Here is a 12368-nt window from a genome sequence, read left to right on the forward strand (position 1 = left end):
ACAGGTTAAAAAAATGTATATTTTTAAAGACAAATTAACTAGAAGGGCCAGTTGCCAATTGGAAATAACATTGTGTAATTATAAACTCCCAAATAAGAGAATTTCTAACTTAGATTCAGAACTCTTCACAGCTGAGAACACAGGCTGAGCTCCGTAGCTAATTAGTTCCTTGTTTTTCTGGTATTGGATAGCAAATTTAGGTTTTACCTAATCACCTTTCATACAGCCAGAAATAGGCCAGAGTTAAAACACCACTGCCTGCATATATTACCATGGCACTAGGGTGTATTCCAACCAACTAGGACATGGGAAAGGAGTGTTCTGTCCCTGAAATTGAATATATTAAGAAAAGAGGCAACCCACTCCCATCATAGGAAGAGGGGATAGGGAAATGAGGGTGCAAGAGGTGTGAAATATTGGAACAGCCTTCCGAGGGAAACAGTGGGGGCGAAAGACCTCTCTGGCTTTAAGATTAAGCTAGATAAGTTTATGGAGGGAATGGTTTGATGGGATAACGTGATTTTAGTCAAATCAACAGCGTGCCATCGCTGGTAAATAGTATCAATGGTCAATGAGGGTCTGGCTGGAGAATCTTGCCTACATGCTCGGGGTTCTACTGATCGCCATATTTGGGGTTGGGAAGGAATTTTCCTCCAGGGTAGATTGGCAGAGGCCCTGGAGGTTTTTCGCCTTCCTCCGCAGCATGGGGCGGGGGTCGCTAGCTGGGGGATACTCTGCGACTTGAAGTCTTTAAATCACAGGATTTGGGGACTTCAACAGCTGAGACAAGGGAAAGGGGGTGGGTCAGCTTTTGTGGCCTGCATCATGCGTGGGGTCAGACTAGACGATCATAATGGTCCCTTCTGACCTTAAAGTCTATGAGTCTATGAGCTGTGCAAACACAGCCAACACTTTCCTGACAGTATTTGCTGCAATTTTAAGATGATTTTGCTTCAGCTTTATTTGCTCCCCCACTGTGTGTATTCATGTTCCAGGAATAGTCAAATTTTATGGGGACGGGGCATCTATAAGAGAAGCCCATGATGTTCATGCATTGCTTTCTCTGTCTACCAAACAGGGTGCAAATTTATGACAGTGATTTTTCATGTGAACACCTATCCTCCAGGAACTGGGAGGAGATCACTTGACATAAGCCACTAACCAGCCTTCAGAGGTAGCAACTTTCAGTCACTATCCACCTGCAATGGATTTGACGTCTAGGTGGAAAGCTCTTGGTTCCATTGCCAATACTCGGAGCCATTCAGTTCCCCTATCTCCCAACTCTTGTGCTGTTTCAGTGTCTTGTCCTCATTTTCTATCCTCTTTATGCTCTTTTCCAGGGGCTCATCTGGATGAAAACATAACAGCAGTCTAGATCTACATTCAATTAACGCATAATGGGCCTCACATGGTTAACAACTTCTTTTTCACCTTATCATGAAGTACCACATAGTCATTCTAGTTGTTTGTTATATAGGAGACCCATAGGCTTAAAGCCATCCATCCTTCTTCTCATTAACCTTTGGAATGATTTTCTCCAGCACATACATGATGTCTGTAGTCATTTACAATTACAATAGCTTCTCTGAAACTTGCTTTGCCTTTATTTACAATTATGCTACATAAAGAAAAAAGAAAATATACTTTACAGATGAACATGTGGAAAGGTTATCTTGATTCATTGCACTCAAATATTTTGTGCTGCAGTCAAATCCAATGCTCTCCTACAATGTACAATTCTAAGAGTTTACTGAATACTGACATAACAGAGGGAAACAGGAATATTGTTAATGGAAGCTTTGTCTGCTAGTAGTGTCACTGCTCTACTAACACTTTTCTCACTACTTGGGAAAGCACATTGGGATATTTCATTATGAAGGAAAATATCAACAAGTAAATTGTATTCTATCTTCTATTTCATCTTCTTGGAATATGACCTAACCATAGCCCTTACAATTGTCCACTGTCTCAGAGTTATCTTTCATTTACTTTCTTAAACATTCATTTCTTCACTAGTCTCTGTGAGGAATCTTAAGCATATATCTTGCTTCTTTGTGAGTGCCAGTTTTATGGCTCTGCATAAGGGTGGAAATACGAGTGTACCTAAGACCTTTTTTTTTTTTTTTTTTTTTTAAGCCAAAGGAGCTTGCTCTTTATTAACCTGATCCGGAGTCCATTGAAGTCAATAGAAAGACTCCCATTTACATCACTGAATGCTGAATCAGATCCTATGAGACTGCTTAGCCTTCTAAAGATTCTCTCACCATTCTTCTTATGTGCAATAAATATTATTTCAGTTCTCTAGTCATTGTTTCAGGGTTATTGGGCATTTCAGAAAGAACAATCATATCACCTAGAAATCTGAGCTGACACATGTGCATAAAGTTTATCCTGAAGTTGTCCTCTTCTCCGTGGTGGTACAGGAAGTGCTTGTCCAAGCAAGTAGTGAAATGTTTTCAAGTAAGATTTGTCTCCTTGCCTGACATTGTGATTTTTTTATCTTCTTTGTCAAGCTTAAACATCACCATTCACTACTTGTCGATGTGTCTTCGATTCTTAAATTCTTTTCTCTCTCTTTATTTCACTGCTTTTGTGGCTGCTTCTCTTTCAAAGGCCACTCCATAATCCGGTCAATGCAAGCTATACATGATGGCTTGTTTTATTTGGCAATCTTCTCCAGTATGTGATTCACTGTCTGCAGGTGATTCATAGTTAGGAAATTACTTCTGAACCCTGCCAGTGCTTGTGGCTGATTAAAATCCAGAAGTCCCTGAAGTCCCTCACCAGCACTTTTTTGTCAACTCGAATATTTGTGCACAATAAAGACCGTTAAAAAGTGGATGTGCTATTGACAAAAGCAATTTACTTGAATGTTTGCATCTTTAGAAAGTTCTACCAAAATCTATAGAACTGGCATAAGAACTATTCCACAAGTGTCTGACTAAATGAATCATGTTTTACAAATAAATATCTGTCAAATTGTTCAATGACTTGAGATCCAGTCATTAAGCAATAAAATAAAGCGGTAAATAGGAGACATCTGCTGCAAAGTGCTACAGAAATGTAAGCTTCTTTCTCAAGTTACCTTCTTTGCATTTCAGTCAGCAGAAATGTCCTACCCAAACCAATCACCACACCAGAAACAAACATCCCCCCACAAAATTATACCATGTAGCAACATGGTATGTTACACAAACCAATTACAGCATAACACTGGGGCAAAAGATACCTGGAAAATGAGAAGAAAGGAATGATCTGCTGATACTCTAACATTCTTAGGTAACATCACCTGGTTCATAATGATGAATGATAACCTAGTCCTTGAGAGTTTGACACACTGGGCTAATATTCATACCTGACCATGTATATTAGAGCACTCATTTTAGTTTTTTAGGATGAAGTGCCCATAGGAGCACTCTGATTGATGTACCACAGTTTACAGACATGTACCACCATGTGCTAGTGCACATAGCAATGCAAGAGTCATGTTTTTGTGAAAAGATAAAACATTTAGTAGAGGTTTTCTTTGATCTATTTTTTTTAATGTTTCTCATGGAAAAAACCCAAGACTGTTACACAGACGAATCATTGTATAAGACTGCATTATAGCAGCAATCACACCTTCGTACTGTGTTGGGAATGGGGACATTAGAAGTTTCCAGGATGGAGAGAATACTCACATAGCCACATAGGTATAAAAACTTTATACAAGCTCCTAGTGGACCTCTCAGAGTATAACACTTCTGCCTCAACCCTCTGATCATGCACTTGTATATAGTAACACTGCCCTTTTGTTCCTTCTTTTATACAACAAATCTGATAAAAATATTTCTTTCAAAGATATTATTTTGCTAGGCAAAAATTGGTGACATAAGCGAAAAAATAATTGCAGATTTAACAGCAGATCCATAGATTTTGGACCTCTGCTCGGAAGCTGTGTATGCAAGTGGAACAGAGACAGTTTTAGCTAGGATTTAATTAATGAATATACATATATACATACATATATAGGGATCCACATACAGAGTCAGATTAGTTTGAAAACTGGTTTTATATTAATATATTTTATACCAAATTTCAAGTGACTCTGACTTTATATGTAGAGTTTGGGTAGGATTCAAAATTTTGCTTTAAGCAGAAGCCATTTTGTAATCTTCCAACATTAAGAGAAAGTAATAGTCACTCCATTAGCCATTCATCTACTTGCAAAGTGAGAATTGGAGAGTTTTCATGAGTGGCAAGATTTTAGAACCATATTTAATTATTTTATTTCTTTTACACCGCTGTCAAGTAATTCAGAAGCCTTCAAATGTAAAGTTCTGCATATGAGGTTCCATCTTTTAAGTCTAATCCAATAGCCCTTACTCAGATAAAATTTCCATAGAACTCAATTTCTTCCATGGGAATTTTGCTTGGGTAAGGATGGATTAAAGAAAGTCAGGATTTGGCCAAGTATAATTGACAACAATTTTCCCAGGGCACTGGGGCATCGTGAAAAATGCCATTGAATCCAAAATGAAAACAGGGGGTTAGGACCTCAATTTTACATCCCATCCATATTAAATGTAGAAACTCTCCACAGAAGCTAAATACTTGACTTGCAGCTACTCTTCAAACCTATCTCAGAAGATATGGAAAATACAGGCATATGGGTCAGATTTTCCAAAACCCATTAGCTGTGTTTTGAAGTCTTGTTAGTTCATCAAAGAAACTGATTAGAATGGCTTACTTAGTTCTGAGTACTGCTCTTCCGTTCAGGAACCTCTGCTCCCAATAGTACTGTACTAGGAATTTTATTTATCCAATACATGGTGTTAAACCTTGAATTTCATTCTGATTCAGACTGAGCACTTCACTTTGGGCATTCTTCTTACTGGTACCAGGTTTCTGACTACTGAGCCTTCAAGTATATATTGGAAGATATTCCAAACCACTTCATGACCATTAGTGAAAAGTATTAGGGAAGAACTGAAGGAGAGACAATGTTAAATTCAGTCCTGTATCCACACTTTTGCGGTGTGACGCCCAGTGTTTGTGTGGGCTGATTATAAAATGGGGGAGTGAGAGGGAAAGAAAAAGATGAAAGAAGTAGTAATCAGACAAGGCCATCAAATCAGAATCATCCACTAAAGAAATAAGTAAGTAGTAAACATCTTAGCTCTGGTCTACACTGGGGGTGGAGGGGATATCGATCTAAGTTACGCAACTTCAGCTACGTGAATAACGTAGCTGAAGTCGACGTACTTAGATCAACTTACCGTGGTGTCTTCACTGCACTGAGTTGACTGCTGCTGCTCCCCCATCGACTTTGCCTGTGCCTCTCGTGGCACTGGAGTACAGGAGTTGACAGGAGAGCGCTCGGGGGTCGATTTATCGCGTCTAGACTAGATGTGATAAATCGATCCCCGCTGGATCGATCGCTGCCTGCCAATCCGGTGGGTAGTGAAGACTTAGGAGTCTCCAACTCCTCTGCCTTGCAGAATTAAATCAGGGTTGGAGCCTTGTCAACAGGCCCCCAGCTCTGCCCCTTCATCGGCACAGCGACTGTTATGAGCACTCCTTCATTATGAATTCCTTCACTTGCCTAAAAAAGCTCCTGTTGAATTAAAAAGCAGCCAGAAGCAGGTAAGGTTCAGTTTGAGAGAGAGAAAGAAAACAAGGAAAAGAGAACTAGATATAGTTTTAAACCTGTGATGCCTTGGTTTTCTAAGCACTCCCTCTGTTTGCAGAGTTGAGCAGCCATTTTGTTCTCAGAGATCTATGCAGACAGTCAGAAGAAGTGCATACTGTGCTCACAGATAGAGGCTTTAATTCTGTTCATTCTTGTTTGATTGGTGTTTTCCCTGTTCCTCCCCTGCTTAATCTTAAAAGAAATGCACTAAAAGGCTGGATTCTGGTCCCTTTCACTCATGTTTAAGCCTAGGCCTAAAAAACTTCGAAGGCTGGGTCTTTCATAAGTGCACCCCCCTCTGCATGTGTTTATGGCTTGTTTGCAAAATGTTTCCATTTTCACAGCAAGTGCTGTAATGTTGGGAAATTTCACTACATGAAAACCTTAGTTTTGTGCTCCTGTTGTAAAGACTGCCATTTTGGTTATCACCAGGGATTGAACCTGGGACTTCCACAGCTAAAAGCTGGAGCGTCTGCAGTTTGAGCCTTGGGACTAAACCCTCTAGCTGACAATTATACCTGAGTCATCTTATCTATGGAGCAGGAACAGAGGGGTACACATACAAACACACTGAATGATTATACTTCCATGAGGAACTATCCGTTTGATCCGTGCATTATTGAATAGGACAACACTGCATCTGGAACATTGTTTAAGAAGATACGTTTATTTTTAATTATCCTGAAGTTCCCAAAAGCAGGGGAATAGCACTAAAAGGAAAAAAAAACATTAATTAATGACATACACAAGTTCTTTTGTAAAGCAGGTCTCTGCTCTGTTCTGAAACCAAAAAGCAGCATCGTTCTAAGACACCATTAATACTGATGAGGCTGTCGAGACTAAAACTCGGCACCAGTACTTGGGGGGGGGGGGGAGAGATGGCTTTCTGAAATAAAACCACATGATTGCATGTCCTACTCAATTATACACGAGGAGATGAGAATAAAAATGCACAGACACAAACATACCACCCTAAATGATGCTCGTATAAAGTCCTGGCTGCTTATCCTTCAGAAAACTGCAGAGATAGTAATGGAATCCCACCAGCAGGAACTGGCCAATACCACTGTCATGTTTTGAAGATGTGCAAAATAAATTAAATCAAGCAATGAATACAAACCGCTAACACGGGAGAGACTCTTTCATCAAAGTTTAGAGAGACTCCTCAGAAACAACAACTCTTCAGAATCATTTACAAATGCCTCCCTATCTGTAAACACAAGAAACATCCTTAATGTAAACAACATCCCTCCCTTTAAAAGTGCTAGGAGAAATGAACCGGAAGGAACTCAGCAGAAGAGGGAATAAATCACTGACAGACTTTTATGAAACAAGACATCTTGGTCCTTACGTATACACTCACACACCAGAGTTGCTTATTAACTCCACATGGACCAAAAGAAGCCATTTTGGAACCAGGGAGTCTGGTTCCAAACAACAAGATGAAAAACATGAAATGAGCATCCAGGAACAGATGGGATGTATCATTTTCAATAAACACCAACAAAGATAGGAATCCCACAAAGCAGCAGCTGCGCTACCTTGTGCTGTGATTCCATTAGCTTTCAGAAGCTTAGCAACACTGGGATAAATCTGTGCAGTGCTAATGGACATAGGTGAGCTGGGTATTGGTGTCAGTGTTGGCAGTCAACTATAGGGATCCTCCCTCTGGATTAGTATTGAACCAAAGCTCCAGCATGGCATATTCCTGGAAATACAGACTTAAGATTTAAAACTAAGGTCCTAAGCATTTGTCTTCATTGGAGATTCCATGGCACACTTTCAAAACAAAGAAACAAAAAAAAAACCCAGAGAAACCCTAATACTTGGCCAGATTACTGTTAAGGAAATAGTCTACTTATATCCATCCCTCTCCCCCCATACAGCTTTACATGGATATGGAATTCTTGACTTTTTGTCCTAAACCATTGTGTTTTGCTGTTGTGTCCCATGAGTTTGTGGGTGAAGTAATCCAGCGGCATAGTTTTAGATAGGCCAAACACCCAGAGATTCATTAAGCAGTAGCGTGTTTCAGAAACTGAACTAAGATCCAAATGTCACCTTTGGAGAGTACGGGCCTATGAAGTGTACCTATACGGGGATAGCTACATTGGAAGCAACAGATTCTGTCAGTAAGCCAAAAGTCAAGATCCAAGCACCCTCACAGGGTTCCAGAGCCTGGGCTCCAGCCTGAGCCAGAAGGTTAACACTGCAGTTTGATAGCCTCGCAGCCCAAACCCTGTTTGCCTGAGTCAGCTGACCCAGGCCAGCTGCAGCCATGCCACAGGTCTTGTATTACAGTGTAGATGTACCAGTAGAGGCCCCAAACTGAGATCAGGACTCCTGGCTGCTGCTAAGTGCTGTACAAACACATTCTAAGAGGCACTCCTGTAGAGTTTTCAATCAAATAGACAAGACAGACAAAAGCAGGGGCAGGACAGAGACAAAAAGAGGTTAAGTGACTCGCCCAAGGTCAGAGGAAGAGCAGGGAAGAAAATCCTGGTCTCTGCAATCCTTGTCCAGTGCTGCTTCTCCTGTATAGTCCCTGTCAGTGTATTGCTAACCATTCTAATTCAATCCGGCAATAACAGCCTTTGCAGAAATACTGGTGGATATAAGCACCCATTACGGCTTACGTGAAAAGCAGTCTTGAAGGTGGAGGAAAAATTCCCCAGAATATAATCAGATTTTCCTGAATTAGGCTTTGTGCATCTTCAGATCTGATCAGACACCAATTAATGTTCACCAGTTAAACTCAAACCAACATATATTAAGTGTAATAGTGTCTAAAATTGAAGTACTTTAATCACATTTACATTATGGCTACCCATCTTTCACAGGGTGGTTGGTATGGTTTTGCTTTGTGTTTCATATTGAGTTTTGAGGGCTCAGATATTGCTAAGAAGCTGCAGGTTTTTCATATGTATGCATTATTCCTTTAAATTTCTAACAACTCTGATTATATGCAGCCATTTTGTTTTCAGATTTGTTTCAGTCCGTATGTGGGGGACATGCAGGCCATGCTCTCTCATTGGAAATGTAACTTTTGCTCTCTCTCAGTTTTTTGTTATTCCATACTTTAAAATAATAGTACTCTTAGGCTGTAAGAATAGAGCTGCTTTTTTGTATAGGGAAATATAACCTTTTTATTAGTTGAGGATGGGCACGTACTGGATGCATAAAGCAGTTAATCCCACAGTTGTCTGAATTAATTACCAGGTCCCCAATTTGATCCTACAAATGATCAGGTTAAATTACTGTTAGTTCTATGATCTGGGCACCCAGGTACTGCTGTCTATGAGATGCATCTAGAAGACAGTAAACAAATTGTTTGTGGCACCTTTAGAAACTGGTCTTTTCTAATTAAAATCAACAAAATCATTGAGGAGAGATCTACACTGGCAACATTTTTAAAATGTAATTTGGATTACAATATATTGTGTTGCTTCTGCTAGACAAGATTTCACACTAAATTATGCTTTTCAGCTACTGCTGCTGCTACTAGCAATAATAAACACCTAGCTCTCATCTAGTGCTTTTCATCAGTAGATCTCAAAGTGCTGTCTAAAGGAGTAAATATCATTATCCTCATTTTACAGAGGGGGAAATTGAGGCACATTGTCTTGCCCAAGTCACACAGCATCAGGACTAGAACCCAGGTCTCTGGAATTTCAGCCCAGCGCTACAGTCACTTGACAACACTGTCCAGCTTAAGAATGTAAGAACAACCATACTGCATCAGACCAAAGGTCCAGCTATCCCAGAATCCTGTCTTCCAACAATGGCCAATGCCAGGTGCCCCAGAAGGAATGAACAGAACAGGTAATCATCAAGTGATCCATCCCCTGTCGCCCATTCCCAGCTTCTGGCAAACAGAGGCTAGGGACACCATCCCTCCCCATCCTGGCTAATAACCATTGATGGATCTATCCTTCATGAATTTATCTAATTCTTCTTTGAACCCTGTTATAGTCTTGGCCTTCACAACATCCTCTGGCAAAGAGTTCTATTTGATACAGGTTAGTTCACAAGGAAGCTTTGACATTTAATGTAGGTGTTTAACTAGATCAAAAAGGCTACAATTTCATTTCAGGCAATTGGCAAATAAGTAGTAATTAAATTGCCATATATGGTGGCTACTATCTTAACAAGGCTGGCCAGAATAAAATTTATTTCTCTTAATTTGGAGAAATTTGATAGTTTTTTAGCCCCTGAATTTGTCTGATAAATTTCTATTTAATTCAGTTTGATGGATAAAGATTGAGTTTAATAAGCACGTAGAATATATAAAAAGATTATGATCTATGATTCGACAATGTCCTGACAAGATGTCTAACAAGAAACATGACCCAAACCACACCACTCTTTAATGATACCTCTTAAAAATTCTTGACCTCCCACTGAACACTCCTGCAGATTTCCCTGATTCAGCCTTTGTGGAGTATCTCATAGATGTCTGTAACATTGTTAACATGGGGAAATGAAATGAGAGAGTCATCAGCTCAGACAGACAAATGGTCTGGTTCTGTGTTATTTTCTCTTTCAGATAATAAAACGCACTGTTTAGTTAGTGATGTGCTGCCAAGATTTTGTACTTGCTGAGTTTTTCTGCCTTATTCTGATGCACATATGACATTCTCTGACTCTAACAATATGCTTCTGTTCCTCATAAAAGATGCCAATTCCATGCTCTTCCCCACTCCAAATAAATCCCTCAATTCCATACTCTTTTCCAGCTAACTCCATCAATTCTGTATTCCTCCCCACTCCAAAACCCCCCCATCTGTCCCATATTTCCTCCACAAATAAAACCATCAGTTCCATATTTTTATCTTGTCCATAATTCATTAATTCCATAGGCTTGCTGTCCAATCTTTCTGCCCTTGCCCTGTCCCAGTATCCCCTTTGGCCTAGCTACCATAACTCCCCATCCCCAGCACCCCAGGGAAACTTCTCTAATTGTAGCCATGGCAGCTGCTCCTCACAGCAGCAGAAATGGGGGCAGACAGGTGTCCCCTGGCCTCTGCTAGCTGTGGTGCCAGGAAGATTATCCTGCAGCAACTGTGGAACCTCCCCTTCATTGCAGGAGCAGCTCAGACCTGCCTCCACTCCTCCTTTCTGTGCCCTGCAGGTGGGGTGGGAGTGCAGCATTAAACTTGATGATCCGTCCCCATGCACTCCTAGAGGTGCTTGTGCAGGGACTTCACCATTAGAAGTGATCAGCCCAAGGACCATATTTTCCAGTAGGGGAAAACAATGCGATATTTAGCACGTCCAAATATTAAGTCTATCTACCCTTTAGCCCCATCACTCACCATAATTACTCTATTAAGCTTGGAAAAGGGCTTAGGAACATACTTTGTATAGGAGACACTGTACAAATAAAGTTGCATTGTATTATAACCAATTACATCAGTGAGTGCTGAATACAGCGTGGGTGTGGAGCAGGTATTTCCCATACAGCGGGGGATGCCCAGGACCCATGTATGGTTCCAGAGAAGACTTACTGACCTACCCTACCATTTCAGTGCTGGCCAATTGTTCACTTAATTACCAGTAATAGCCTTCCATTGTGTTAAGGTTTCTGGCAATAGAGGAATATTTTGGTTTATTGATAGCCCACTGTTTCTAAACTGCTGCCCTCAGCAGGTAGCTGCACTGATGAATGGTAATTAACATGGCACCCAGCCGAGCTGAACTGTAGTTGGGGCACGGTGCATCTTTCAAATGGATGCCACGGCTTCTGCAGGAATACTAGCAGTGCTTCTAATGTCTGATGCCGACCTTCATGATTAAGGACTGACAAAACTATAGGGATGGGCACTTTAAAAACATATATGATATATTGATTTATTTGTATTTGATAGGAATATTTGTTAAGAGCCAATAATGTGACACGCTGTATGGGACCCAGAAAGAGATTGTAGTTCTTACAAACTCACAGCCCAGCCTTGTAAGGCAAAGTCAATAGGAATTGTAGGAGCTTGGCATCTTTCAGGAAGTGGCTCAGCACCTGGCAGGATGGGGCCCTTTTTGGATAGATCCTGAGGGTTTTGGAGAATCTGCATGTCCCATTGATTTCAGTCTATGTATTCTGCACTTCTCAAGATTTGGTCCACTGAAGGAATTCTCTTTTTGTTGGGCATTGGTATTCCTTCTCTACGCCCATCACTCTGGATAGTGTAGTGACTGATAATAAGTTGGGTTGCCTTTCAACGTGATTCACAGCCCCAGAAAAAGCAGGCACCTTAGAAGTAAATTTAAACAACTTCTGCTTCTTGATTAGTTCATCTTTCCCCCAGCCTAATAGATTAGGCTCTATTTAGTCTCTGAGATAAACTACTTTGATTCATGCACTGGAGGACAGATAACAACTGCAAGATGCTCATAGCAATACCAAAACAAAATATCTTCGGAAAGTTTGAGTAAGATGTTCCATCTCTTATGAACTCTGAGGTCATGAAGGTTTTGAGGTTTAAATACCTAGGTTCGAGCTCTGGTCTGGATGCAATACTGCTCAGCTGAATGGAGATGCGCCTACTTGGCCCTAATCTGCACTTGAGCTGTACTTTGCAATTACTTATTTTGTTTCTATTTCTGTGCAGCTTCATGCGAGTCTCTCTCCTTGCACCTGCACCACAGTATGCACTATTTGCATGGCGATATCAATCTTCTGGCTGATGTGTGGCCTTTCTGG

This window comes from Chrysemys picta, chromosome 9, assembly GCF_011386835.1.
Source record: "Chrysemys picta bellii isolate R12L10 chromosome 9, ASM1138683v2, whole genome shotgun sequence".
In the NCBI taxonomy this organism is placed as follows: domain Eukaryota; kingdom Metazoa; phylum Chordata; order Testudines; family Emydidae; genus Chrysemys; species Chrysemys picta.